The sequence below is a fragment of the Pan paniscus genome, chromosome 10, assembly GCF_029289425.2.
Source record: "Pan paniscus chromosome 10, NHGRI_mPanPan1-v2.0_pri, whole genome shotgun sequence".
Lineage (NCBI taxonomy): Eukaryota > Metazoa > Chordata > Mammalia > Primates > Hominidae > Pan > Pan paniscus.
In genome coordinates, this window is record NC_073259.2 from 14,226,151 (window position 1) to 14,240,277 (window position 14,127).

Below are 14,127 nucleotides of genomic sequence, written 5' to 3' on the forward strand. Positions count from 1 at the left end.
AGGATCACGTGGTGCGGTCCCGCAGCTACTGTATTCGATTCCACATTTTCCTCCTTCCGTGTAAATTTTAGAGAGTGTGACAGTCATTCCATCTTTTCTTTTGACAGCCTCTGAATGAGAAGGGGATGACCAAATAATTGCTTGTCCAGTTTTCATTCTTTAAAAATTTGAGCATGATGTAAATATTACACTACTTGCCCCTCACCCCCCCCCAAAAAAACCCCAAACCAGAGTGGTAATAATTTCAATCTCCCCTTATTAATATGTCCTTATCTCTGATCACACATTTGTTATTCCACTGTTTTATCCCATTTGTATTGGCGAATAGCGATGGGGTGGTAATTCTGTTCTGTGAGGGGTTATTGCACTAACCATGCTCGATGCAACTGCTATGTAAGTTCTTTCAGTATGCTGTCATTTTCCCATTAGTTATATATATTGTTACCACATCTTTGTGGAGTTAGGTTCAACTCTAAATCGGTATAGAAAGTATATGGGCAGCCTACTATGCAGATTTTTTTTTGTGGGCTTGATATGTTCATTATATTTATGGGTATTCTTAATTATTAACTATAACCATTTAAATTGAAATGTTTTTAAATCTCATTTTTGTTACTTTCACAATATTGGGTACCTTAAAGGTCATTTCTTCTATTTTAAAAAATGATTTCTTAAAAGCAATTATGAGAATACTTTTAAGATATTCATTTGGAATAAAACACTCTCTGAAATTCCGGTCTCAGAGATTTAACATTTATTTCCTAAATTTTAGTATGTAACTCTCTAATTTTAAAAATAATCATAGTTAAATTTCTTTTCCAATGGTTACTGTTTTATTTGGTTAGTGTGTCAAAGGAGAGGAGGCCTATTTTGTCTTGAGGTAATCAATCCTATTTTATTCCTTTCTATCTTGGTTAGTGCTGTTAATTTCCTTCTTTCATGTCATTGATTTAGTTGTTAGTTTGGCAACATGGCTGTTGATGTTTTTTATCTTTCTCTGTCTCCCTTTTTTCTCTCTTGTCTTCTCTTACCCCTACCAGGTGCTGGAGTCTGCTTGTCAGGGAGGGGGGCAGTCTGTGATTCTGAGAACAGAGCCAAGAAGGGGAACAGCAAATTCAGTCACATACAATCCTCCACTCGGTCAAGAGCCACTTTTCTCTTCCTGCCTTGCCCCCCGCAGGGGGTAAGGAACTGAGCGTTTAACCTTTAGCCGGTTGGCTACCAGCTAAAATTCTACTTATCTTAGTTTCTAGTGGATAGCTTTCTTATTTTGCCCATGTTTTCTTAGAATCCCTGTTTAATATACTTTTGTCAGTAGTAGTATCTAGGAGTAGCAGGGAGAGTGACAATAAATTAGCCCCTTCTTTTTTCCCTTGTCATTCAGGCCCCTTTTCCTCTCCAGAGGGAAATTACCAGTAAACTCTTCTAAATCTTCCACCCCTTCTCAGTCATACTGTGAAGAAACACACTAAAGTGGACATTATTTGACCAGTGAACACGAACCCAGCTTCAGGCATTGGTTTGTTGTGGCACATGGAGAAACATCTCTTTTAAAATATCTCCCAATTACCCTTTTCACAATTTGTATCCACCTAGGATTTGCTGCTGGGGTAAGTCACTAGATTTATTTCTCAAAGCTCCCCTCTCTATAAGCTGAAAGACTGACCAACCATGAACACTAGTAGGGGATGGGGAAAGGGGACAGAGCAGAGCCAGTTGTTCCACACTTTGGGAAGCAGGAGTAGCTTTTATCGTCTTCCTCTGGGGAGCAGGCATAGAGACATAAACTGAGTGAAAATGGGTGGAGGAAGAACTTCTATACCCACGAACAACATGTGAAGAGAGAGAACCAAACATAAAGTAAGGAGGGTGAGTTTTATTGTATGTTGCTTGCTGACAACTGTTTTGGGGGCGCTTCAGTGATAAACATTCATAGAAAGACTTTGTTTTATGGCAGATTAGTTTACAAAGAGTATTCTGCAAGTGGGATTAAGTCACAAGCAAATGAGAAAAGAGCCTCTAGAAATTGTAATTATGTGGCCTGGCCCAGTGGCTCACACCTGTAATCCCAGCACTTGGGGAGGATGAGGCAAGCTGATCACTTGAGGTCAGGAGTTTGAAACCAGCCTGGCCAACATGGCGAAACCCTGTCTCTGTGAAAAATATAAAAAGTAGCTGGGCATGGTGACGCACACCTGTAGTCACAGCTACTCAGGAGGCTGAGGCACAAGAATCGCTTGAACCTGGGAGGTGGAGGTTGCGGTGAGCCGAAATTTTATCACTGCACTCCAGCTTGGGCAACAGAGCAAGACTGTCTCAAAAAAAAAAGAAAAAAGAAATTGTAATACGTTATTAGAATCTGAGGGAGGAGGAGACTGCGATAGTGAAAAAAGTATTATTTTTAAATGTTAGCTGTGCTGATATGTGCAGTTGTTTCAAGAGGTTGAGTAGGGAGATTACGTACAGATGTTGGAAATTGTCTCTTAATTGTCTCTTGGAATTTTCTGCTTGTCATATGAGGGATTGTTAAGAAATAAGATAGTACCTCCAAAAGTATGTACGTAATACATTTTAGATTTATATGCCATATGTATCTGTGTACATGTTATGTTTGTAGAAAAGTACTGACTTTCTGGCTTCATGGTAACTAATGCCATGGTGTTATTTTTAATGTTTTCTTTTTCAGTGTTTTTTTTTCCCCTCTCAAAATTGGCTTGGAGGACAAAAGCCACAGAGCTAGCCGGCTCTACTCCCCTAGAGGCTGGTCTGCATGGAACCCATCTGTTTATATCTTTTTTCTTCTTTCTGAAATTATGTTTTTGTTTTTTTTCTAACTTTGTTAACAAAGCTAATCATTTCTGGATCAGTTATATGACCGTTATGGGAAGTAAGCACAGGCCTGATCTCTTTTTTTTTTTTTTTTTTTTTAAGAGAACCCGAAAACATTAATTAGGAATTTTGGATAGCTACATTTAGATTTTACAGGGGCCAGGTGCGGTGGCTCACACCTGTAATCCCAGCACTTTGGGAGACTGAGGCAGGCGGATCACTTGAGGTCAGGAGTTTGAGACCAGCCTGGCCAAAATGGCAAAACCCCATCTCTACTAAAAATACAAAAATTAGCCAGGTGTGGTGGTGTGCGCCTGTAGTCTCAGCTACTGGGGGCGCTGAGGCAGGAGAATTGCATTAACCCTGGAGGCAGAGGTTGCAGTGAGCTTAGATTGCACCACTGCACTCAAGTCTGGGTCAAAGAGCAAGACTCCATCTCAATAAAAAAAAAAAAAAAATAGATCTTATGGGGACACCCATTTGCCTGGTATTTAATATTAAAATAGCTATGATTTTTTGATACTCTCTTACAACTTGATATAGCAGATTATTAAGATATGTTCTATTCCATAACTTGTCAGTGTTACATGTCAGGTTATGCATTTCCCACTGGGGATAACATCAGGGAATAAAATGGTTGTGGGTTCTTTCTTCATGGAGTTTACAGACTAATTTTGGTAATCTCTGTATTTTTTATCTGTCTATCAGTTATCCGAGCAGTGTCTGAAGGAGTCTACTGGATTCTTAGGAAATGCGTACTAATTTGTGAATTGATGAGCTGGCAAAACAAAAATCTGTTTAAGCATTTACATGCCTGATTAATTTTACTACCTTTTATTTCAAAAGTGTCTATATCAAGTTGTGACAAAAAAGATTCAAACTTGTTCCTTTCTTAAATGCTTTTATTCTGTATTCAGCTTCTTTCATTTCTTTTTTTTCCTTCTGATACTAGCTTTTGGCTTCATGTTCCTATAAATTTAGAAATAAGGTCTCTAAAGTGGAATATAGAATTGCTGTATAAGATCAGACCATTTCTTACTACTGTGCTTTCCAATTTTGAGGAGTATTTGAATTTTTCATACTTTATCAGAAAACTGCATTTTGAAAAGTCAGGCAGGGTTGCCCAAATAGCAACCTTGGAATTCTTCCCTGAGGCTTTGGAGTTCTCAGTTGTTAGTTTATTCCTTTGACATGTGATTTAGTTAGCCATATCTGTAAAGCCTTGGGCTTGAGAGTAAATGAATAGCTTTCTAACTCCTTTTTCAAAGTAATATCTGGGAAGAAAATTTAGACAGAAGGCCAGACATTTATCATGTTAAATATGAAACTTGGGGACTTTGAACTGTACTGTGCATTAAACCTAGGAACTGTCTTCTGTGCCATGTTCCAGAAATAATTTGATGTAAGTTTCTTCTATTAAGTGAAATCATTAGAAATGTTTGGAGGCTGGGCATGGTGGCTCACACCTGTAATCCCAACACTTTGTGGGGCCAAGATGGGTGGATCACCTAAGGCCAGGAGTTTGAGACCAGCCTGGCCAACATGGCGAAAACCCATGTCTACTAAAAATACAAAAATTAGCCGGGTGTAGTGGCACATGCCTGTAATTTCAGCTACTCGGGAGGCTGAGGCAGGAGAATTGCTTGAACCCAGGAGGCAGGTTGCAGGGAGCCAAGATCGCACCACTGCACTCCAGCCTGGGCAGCAGAGTGAGACTCCCTCTCAAAAAAAAAAAAAAAAAAAAAGAAAAGAAAAGAAAAAGAGAAATGTTGTTTGGATTCCAGAAGAACTTTTTTAAGGCAGGGTTTTGCTTTGTCACCCAGGCTGAAGTACAGTAGTATGTGATCATAGCTCACTGTAGCCTTGAACTTCTAGGCTCAAGCGAACCCCCTGCCTCAGCCTCTTTAGTGGTTGACACCATAGGCCTGTGCCAACATACCCGGCTAATTTTTTTTTCTTTCACTTTTTGTAGAGATAAGACCCCACTATGTTGCCCAGGCTAGTCTTGAACTCCTGTCCTCCTACTTCAGCCTCCTAAAGTGTTGATTTTTTGTAGAGATGAGGTCCCACTGTGTTGTCCAGGCTGGTCTCAAACTCCTGGCCTCAAGCAATCCTTTTGCTTCAGACTCCCAAAGTACTAGAATTACAGGTGTGAGTCACTGTGCCTGGCCCCTACCACTTTCTAATTGTGACTTTAAACAAGTTATCTAACCTTTCTGCTAGAACAGCGTCACTGCCAAATGAAGACCATAGCACACTGCAGAGGGATGGTTGTGAGGATTAAATGATAAAAATAAACCATCTCATATTGTGTTTGGTACATATAATTACTCAGTATGTGAATTTATTTTCTTTATCCAAATTAGCTTTGATGGTTCTGATTTCTTTGTAGAAAAAAAGCATAGAGAAATAGAAAATCTTAATTCCAGTCTTGGGTCTACTATTGTGATATCTTGGGCTGGTCTTTCTTTAAATTGGAATAATAGAAGCCTGTGTTCCTCACATTATTATATACAGATTAAGTGCCAAAATATATGTAGAAAGTGTTTTATGGGTCGGACGTGGTGGCTCACGCCTGTAATCCCAACACTGGGAGGCTGAGGCAGGCGGATCATTTGAGGTCAGGAGTTTGAGACCAGCCTGAGCAACGTGATGAAACCCCGCCTCTACCAAAAAATACAAAAATTAGCCGGGTGTGGCGGTGTGTGCCTGTGGTCCCAGCTATTCAGGAGGCTGAGGTGGGAGAATCACTTGAACCCAGGAGGCGGAGGTTGCAGTGAGCCAAGATCACACCATTGCACTCCAACCTGGGTGACAGAGTGAGACCCTGTCTCAAAAAAAAAAAAAAAAAAATTGATTTGGTAAGGAAAATGGTATTTTATAAACTCAGATCACTTAAACATGCTTATTTGTTGAACATGTTTTCAATCATGACTTAACCTGTAGAAAGAGAAATTGTCTTTAACAAATAGAATTGTTTAAACATAGACTTTAAGAATTCATCTTATAGCACTGGCAGACCCTAGTTTTTAAAAGTAAACCTTAATTATATACTATGATAATGGCTTGGGTGCAAATGTTAACACGTCTGTTAAGTGTTCCCTGACTCCTAAAGTCATTCTTCCGGAGGATGTGTTATTTAACTAATGCATTAACACTTGAGCCATGGCTCATGCCTGTAATCCCAGCTATCCGGGAGACTGAGGCAGGAGAATTTTGCTTGAGGCCAGGAGTTTGAGACCAGCCTGGGCAACATAGTGAGAACCTGCCTCTAAAAGAAGAGGAAAAAATTAGCTGGGTGTGGTGGTACATACCTGTAGTCTCAGCTACTTGGGAGGCTGAGGTGGGAGGATTATTTGAGCCCAAGATTCAAGGCTGCAGTTGCGTCACTGCAGGCTTGGTGCAGAGCAAGACCTCACCTCTAAAACACACACACACAACCCCAAACTAAAACCATTTGAGCTCAGACTTTACTAAATAGGTAAGTGTTTGGGGTATATATTCCAAGCAACAGGAAGCATGGACGAATATAATGTGTTTAGAAAATTGGAAGTGACAGAGGGCAGATTTATTTGGAGGCTTTTATAGTAGTCCAAGTGTCATAAGTTGAATATACTGGAGATAAGAGTAAAGTGGGCCAGGCATGGTGGCTCATACCTGTAATCCTAGCACTTTGGGAGGCCAAGGCAGGAGGATCACTTGAAGTCAGGAGTTCGAGACCAGCCTGGCCAACATGGCAAAACTCCATCTCTACTAAAAATACAAAAATTAGCCGGGTGTGGTGGCACACGCCTGTAGTCCCAGCTACTCGGGAGGCTGAGGCAAGAGAATCGCTTGAACCCGGGAGGCAGAGGTTGCAGTGAGCCAAGATCACGTCACTGTACTCCAGCCTGGGTGACAGATTGAGACTCCATCTCAAAAAAAAAAAAAAAAAAAAGTAAAATGCCGGTGATATTAATATTTAGAAGTTAGAATTAGCTTTTTGTAAACAGTGAAAGAAGGATGGAAATAAAAATTGATGCCCAGTTGTCTGAATCGAGTGCCTTAATAAGGATAGGTACATCAGTCAGAGTTCTCCAGGGAAATAGACTCAATAAGATATGTTTATATATGTATTTTTAATTGTATATGTATTTTAAGCATTTGGCTTATGATTGCGGAGTTGCTAAGTTCAAAATCTGTAGAGTAAGCAGCAGTCTGTAAACTCAGACAGGACTTGATGTTGCAGTCTTGGGTCCGAAATTTTTGGGGAGACCAGCAGACTGGCAACTCAGGTAGCATTTCTGTGAGTCTGTCTATAAGTCCTGAGTCTTGAGGAAGAGTTCCTCCTCAGTTTTTACTTTTTAGCAAGACCTTCAACTGATTGGATGAAGCCCCTCCACATTATGGAGGGTAATTTCCTTTACTTAAGGTCAACTCATTAGTTGTTAATCACATATAGAAAATACCTTCAGCAATGTATAGACTATTGTTTGCCCAAATAGCTTGGAACCATTGCCTCACCAGGTTGATGTAAAATTTAATGATCACAATGGGGAATATAGGTGCTGAACCATTTCTGTGAATAAAAATACATTCTTTGTTTTGTTTTTTGTTTTTGAGGCGGAGTTTTGCCCTTGTCACCCAGGCTGGAGTGCAATGGTGCGATCTCAGCTCACTGCAACCTCCGCCTTCTGGGTTCAAGTGACTCCTCTTCCTCAGCCTCCCAAGTAGCTGGGATTACAGGCGCCCACCACCATGCCTAGCTAATTTTTGTATTTTTAGTAGAGACGGGGTTTCACAAGGTTGGCCAGGCAGGTCTTGAACTCCTGACCTCAGGTGAGGTGATCCACCTGCCTCGGCCTCCCAAAGTGCTGGAATTACAGGCGTGAGCCACCACGCCTGGCCTTTTTTTTTTTTTTTTTTTGAGACTGAGTTTCGCTCTTGTCACCCAGGCTGGAGTGCAATGGCAGAATCTTGGTTCACTGCAACCTCTGCCTCCCGGGTTCAAGCGATTCTCCTGGCTCAGCCTCCTGAGTAGCTGGGACCATAGGTGTGCACCCCTACGTCCGGCTAATTTTTTTGTATTTTTAATAGAGACAGGGTTTCACCATTTTGGCCAGGCTAATCTCAAACTCCTGACCTCAGGTGATCCCGCCCACCTCAGCCCTCCAAAGTGCTGAGATTACCGGCGTGAACCACCGTGCCTGTCCTTTTTTTGTTTTAAAAAACATGCTTAACTGAGGCAACAGTGGGTGGCATTTAGTTAGGGATGCCCAGTAGGCTCATTGAAATGGATTCTGAAATTTAGTTGAGAAAGAAATATCTAGTGGGTCAGTGGTTCAGAAGGAATAAAGTTGAAACCTGGATTCGGATGACATTTCTAGAAAGTGGAAAGCAGAGTTTAAGAATGAAACTCGGGGGATCATGTGCAGAAGGAGAGATGTCGGGAGGAAAGTCACAGAAAAAGAGACTTGATAGCATACCTAAAATTTAATGAGAGAGCGTGGAAAAAACAACATTCAATGTGCTTTTTCCTGTTCTTTCAGCAACACCAATCAACACAGAAGATCCACTGATGGAGATTTCTCCTCACCAACAGTCATTTCTGCAACGGACACCAGCTAGGTGTCCTCTAATTAATTTCTGACACTGTCTCCCACAGGTTAAGTGCTCAGTCGCCAAAACGACCCCGTACCATGCCCCCCACCAGTACAGGCCTCTGGACTTCAGCCAGAAGGCTGACTGGCTTTAAGTTGGAGTTCCCACCAACCCTGTCTTTGGGTTTGATTAATTTGCTGGAGCAGTTTACATAACTCAGGGAAACATGTTTATGTGTATGTTATAAAGGATACAGATGAAAAGGTGCATAGGGCAAAGTATGGAAAAGGGGCACGGAGCTTCTTTGCCCTTCCTGGGTGCGTCACCCTCCAGGATCTGCTACGTGTTCAGCTATCTGGAAGCATTTTGAGCCCAATCCTTTTGGGTTTTTTGGAGACTTCATTACATAGGCATGATTGATTAAACCACTGGCTACTGGTGATCAACTTGACTGTTAGCCCATCTCCCGTCTCCAGAGGTTAAGGGATGAGACTGAAGGTTCCAACCCTCTGATCATGCCTTGGTCTTTCTGGTGACCAGCCTCCATACTAAAGCTGCCTAGGGGCTGCCAGCCATCAGTCAATTATTAGCATACAGAAAGACATCATTTTGGAGATTCTTATGATTTTAGGAGTTGTATGCCAGGAAACAGGGTTGAAGACCAAGTATATATTTTGTAATATCACACTTTTAAGAGACACAAATTTGTTATTTTTCTCCACAAACCTGATTCAACTCCTGTGATTCCTATCCAAGAGGGGATAGTGTTGAAAACAAGTCTTTAGTATTATTATTTTTTATCCTATGTACAGTCTTTCCCGAAGCAAGTCTGTATTAACTGACAAATGGAATAAATGCTATTAAAATTCTATTGTATGTTCCAATAGAATTCTATACAGATTCCACTGTGTGTTACAGTAGAGTTCTATACAGATTCCATTATGTGTTACAATAGAGTTCTATACAGATTCTATTGTGTGTTAGAGTAGAGTTTTATACATATTCTATTTTATATTAGTGTATTTTTTTCCTTTAGCTTTATTTTTCTTCAGTAGTTGGAATTTTGAGCTCATATGTTAAATGGATTTTCTTAGTAAGAGGTACCTTAATATCTTCAGACGGTAGATTGTGATTTTTTGCTTTTTCTGTACTAGAATAAATACCTTTGGGAAGGGTCCTCACAAGAAAGATGAGAGGGAGAGAAATGACTTTCATTTTAACTTTTTTTCTTTTATTCTGTGATGTAATAGAAATCTTTTATGCTCTCATTTGTCCTCTGTACAGAATAGGTTGACACATCCTTTTGGAAGCTTTACATATTTGTAATGTATTTTGAGATTTTGACTCTAAACATTGAACTTTTCCTTTGTTTATTAAGGAAATTTGATCCAATAAGAAACAACGCTAAGTTTTAGATCCCAGGATGTTGACTTGAAAAAACTTTTAAAGTAGAAAAATTATTCCTCAGGTTGGTCTAATAAGGGAACTAAAAGTTGGGAGAAACAAAGTGGTACTTTCTAAACTATTACCTTAGAAAAAATTTAGGAAATCTTAAGCAGTGAAACAAATGTCTGCTTATTTCCTATTTCAGAAGATGAATGAAGCACTTTAAGATTCCCATATACTCAGTTTTGCCTGAGTATTCCAAGATGCAGTGCTGTTTTTTATTGGTATGCTCATCCAGAAGTTTGTGTGGGAAAACTCTCAAAAATAAACTCTCTTTGTAGAATTTCTCTTTATTTCAAAAAAGGTACTTTTGTCAGTAGTATTTATTCAGCATCTGATATTTATACATTGTTTTTCTTGATACACTGGAGGAAATAAAGAGAGGATGGGATTGGTTGACCTGAGCTTACATTCTAAGAGAGGAAATACTATACGGTACTCATCTATACTATATGTGGACATTTGCAAGTGCTGCGTTTATGTTTCGCTACTGGAGAATATTTTCTTACAGTTACCTTATTGGGTAACCAAGTTTACTCCTTTAAACTACTAGGAAAAAAGTTTGCCATTTTATTTTATAGAGGACTCTACTGTCTTTTAAAATAGTGAATATTATCTGAATTTTAAGATTCTGGATCATTAGCAGGACTGTCATTTTATTGGTGCACTTTTGAGCTCCTGTACTATTTAGATTTACTGGAGTCCTTTTGACTTGTCAGCATTTCTGTTTTTTCCGGTTTTTCTTTTTTCTTTATGTTAGCAGATGGGAAAAATAGAAAAGTAGATGTTTTGAAATTCTGTTAAGAAGAGGAAACAGCTGTGCCCAAGGCTAGGAGAGAACCATTGAGGGGCAGAAGCAGGCAGGCACGCCTGGAGCCTCTACCTTTGGGATTGAAGTCTTCACCCAACACTTCTGGCATCTCAGATGTGAATCCAGTTGGAGCACCCCTAAGAAGGCGAGCAGCTGTTGCTGCAGCAGCCCTTGGGGAGGCCCCATCGCTTGGGCACCGAGGAAGGCTAGCCGCATGTCCTCCTGTGGGAATGGCAGTGTACCACTGGACAGGTTTCACTTTCCCTGGTTTCACTTTCTGTGGTTTCAGTTACGCCCTGACACAGTACAACAGGATATTTTGAGAGTGGGAGAGACACCGCATTCATATAACTTTTATCATAGTATATTGTTATAATTGTTCTATTTTATTGCTAACATCTTACTGTGCCTAATATGGAAATTATCATAGATACGTATGTTTAGGAAAAAACGTAGTATATGTATGTGGTACAGTACTATCTGCAGTTTCAGGCATCCACTGGGGGTCTTGGAATTATCCCTTGTGGATATGGAGGGACTACTGTACCTGGTAATCAGAGGTTTAATGTAGAAAAATGTGTTTTTTGTTTTGTTTTGTTTTGAGATGGAGTCTTGCTCTGTTTCCCAGGCTGGAGTCCAGTGGCATCATCTGGGGTCACTGCAGTTTCGACTTCCCAGATTCAAGTGATTCTCCTGCCTCCGCCACCTGAGTAGCTGGGTTTACAAGCATGCACCAACACACCCGGCTATTTTTTTTTTTTTGTATTTTTAGTAGAGATGGAGTCTTAATCATGTCAGCCAGGCTGGTCTTGAACTCCTGACCTCAAATGATCTGCCCACCTCAGCCTCCCAAAATGAGCTACCACTCCCCGCCAGTTTTGTTTGTTTGTTTGTTTGTTTGTTTCCTTTTTTTTTTTTTTTGATGGAGTTTCGCTCTGTCACCCAGGCTGGAGAGCAGTGGCACGATCTCCACTCACTACAACCTCCGCCTCCTGGGTTCAAGCGATTATCCTGCCTCAGCCTCCCGAGTAGCTGGGATTACAGGCATGTACTGCCACACCTGGCTCATTTTTGTATTTTTAGTAAAGACAGGGTTTTGCCATATTGGCCAGGCTGGTCTCAAACTCCTGACCAAGTGATCCGCCCACCTTGGCCTCCCAAAGTTCTGGGATTACAGGCAGGAGCCATCATGCCTGGCCTAGAAAAACATGTTGACTGAAGGCTTTGTGGCTCTTCAGAGGGGAATATTATTTTCTGATTTCAGAATCATCGGGAACACTGTTGTAGCCCATGTAATTTCTGACTACTGATGTATCAGCAGCGGAACATTTCTGCTTCCCAATTGCTAGTGACTATAACATTCCATCCTGACTGCTATTGGGGCAGCAACTGCCACACTCAGGTGAAGACCCACTGTGCAATGAAATTAATCATTGATTGGCAAGGCATGGTGGCTCACAGCCATAACCCCAGCACTTTGGGAGGCCAAAGTGGGAGGATTGGTTGAGGCCAGGAGTTTGAGATCAGTCTGGGCAACGTAGTGAGACCACATCTTTACCAAAAAAAAAAAAAAATTAGAGACCGGGCCTGTTGGCTCACGCCTATAATTCCATCATTTTGGGCAACATGGCAAAACCCCATATCTACTAAAAAGAGAAAAGTACGAAAATTAGCTGGGCATGGTGGTGGACATCTGTAATCCCAGCTACTCAGGAGGCTGAGGCAGGAGAATCGCTTGAACCCAGGAGACAGAAGTTGCAGTGAGCCAAGGTTGCGCCACTGCACTCCAGCCTGGGTGGCAGAGCAAGACTCCATCTCAAGGAAAAAAAAAAAAATTAGCCTGATGTGATTTGCTCCTGTCATCTCAGCTACTTGGGAGGCAGAGGAGACAGGTGGATCACTTAGGCCGAGGAGTTTGAGGCTGCAATGGGCTATGATTGCACCACTGCACTCCAGCCTGGGTGACTGAAACCATGTCTCAGAAAGAAAAAAAAAATCATCTGCAAACGGATGAGTTTCAAGAGCCGAGTGTCAGGCCAAGGCACGGACATAGCTTCAGAGTGTTGGAAGTCAGTGACAGAGTCTTTTAATCACTACTGATTACAAACTTTTTTTTTTATTATTATAAGTTTTAGGGTACATGTGCACAATGTGCAGGTTAGTTACATATGTATACATGTGACATGCTGGTGCGCTGCACCCACTAACTCGTCATCTAGCATTAGGTAACCTATCTCCCAGTGCTATCCCTCCCCCTTCCCCCAAACATTTTAAGGGCATTTTTACAATTCCTTCGTCAAGGGAAGCTGGGGATATTCTACGTCAGGTATTCTGGCGTGACTTTTTCTTTTGTGGAGCTTTGCTTTCTGAGATCTTCCCAAGTGGCCTGGAAGGCCCTGTGTGGCTATAACTTTTTTCTAATGAGCGTAGTATGTCTTTGGGTACAGCGTCTGGTCAGGGACACACTGTGGCCTTCCCTATGATTGTCCACAGGGAAGAGACTGAAATGCAACCCATAAAAAAAGTCGTTCCATCAGGTTGAATTGACAGTGCAGGTTTGCACTGTACCTTTCCCATACTGTGGTTAAAATGGAAATCTCTTTTCAAGAAAAGCTTCATAGGAGAAAAAGTTTATCAGAAACATTCTGTTTAAGGAGGAGGGAGGATAAGGTTTACTGCCTGTAATATGCATGGAATATCCTGCTGTAGGGAAGCCATAGTGTTTATATATTTTTCATTTTAATGAGCCTGGTCCTTATCTTCTTTTTTGTGTGCGTGAGACAGAATTTCTCTCTTGTTGCCCAGGCTGGAGTGCAATAGCGTGATCTCGGCTCACTGCAACCTTTCCGCCTTCTGGAAGAAATTAGCTAGGTATGGTGGCACATGCTACTTGGGAGGCTGAGGCAGGATAATCACTTGAACCCAGGAAGCGGAGGTTCCAGCAAGCCGGGATCACACCATTGCCCTCCAGCCTGGGTGACAAGAGTGAAACTCCATCTCAAAATAAATAAATAAATAAAAATAAAAAGTTATTAAATATTCAGAACTGCTAACCCTAGAGCATCCGACATTAAGTTAGCATAGTTCCTTCCTAGCATGTGTGTAAGCTGAGTTACTACCATAATCCAGTTTAGATACCCTGCTTGTTTAACAGAGGCTTAGGCCTTTGAGGCAGTGGATTGTGGGGTAGTAGGTGGGTCAAGAGAGAGGTAGGTGGTCAAGTGTGGCAGACATGGCATTTCAAGGTGCTTGGGAATGTGTGCTGTTGGCTCTGATGGGGCCTCTGCCCAGCAATGCTCTGCTTTCAAACCGTGTGCACTGTGGAGCAGGCCCTTCTTGCTGGTACCTGGGAGGGTGGACCATGTCCAGCTGCCACTATTCAGGAAGCTGCTGGTCTGTACAGCCTTTCCTTCCTGTAGTTTTTGCCCAGGACCTTTCCTTTTGTGTTAGATGTGCCATGT

The 14,127-nt window shown here is 41.4% G+C and overlaps 1 protein-coding gene across 20 annotated transcripts in view; it reads left to right on the forward strand.

Moving 5' to 3' along the window:
* RIMKLB (ribosomal modification protein rimK like family member B) overlaps positions 1 to 14,127 on the forward strand; it is a 103,929-nt gene that overhangs the window by 19,129 nt on the left and 70,673 nt on the right. For 2 of the 20 annotated variants that reach the window (XM_063592987.1, XM_034935311.3), the window contains exon 1: positions 1,203 to 1,869. The exons of 17 other annotated variants lie outside the window; for them this stretch is intronic. The gene's annotated coding sequence lies outside the window, so the exon portion shown is untranslated. One more of the 20 variants, XM_055095360.2, reaches the window with a different exon arrangement.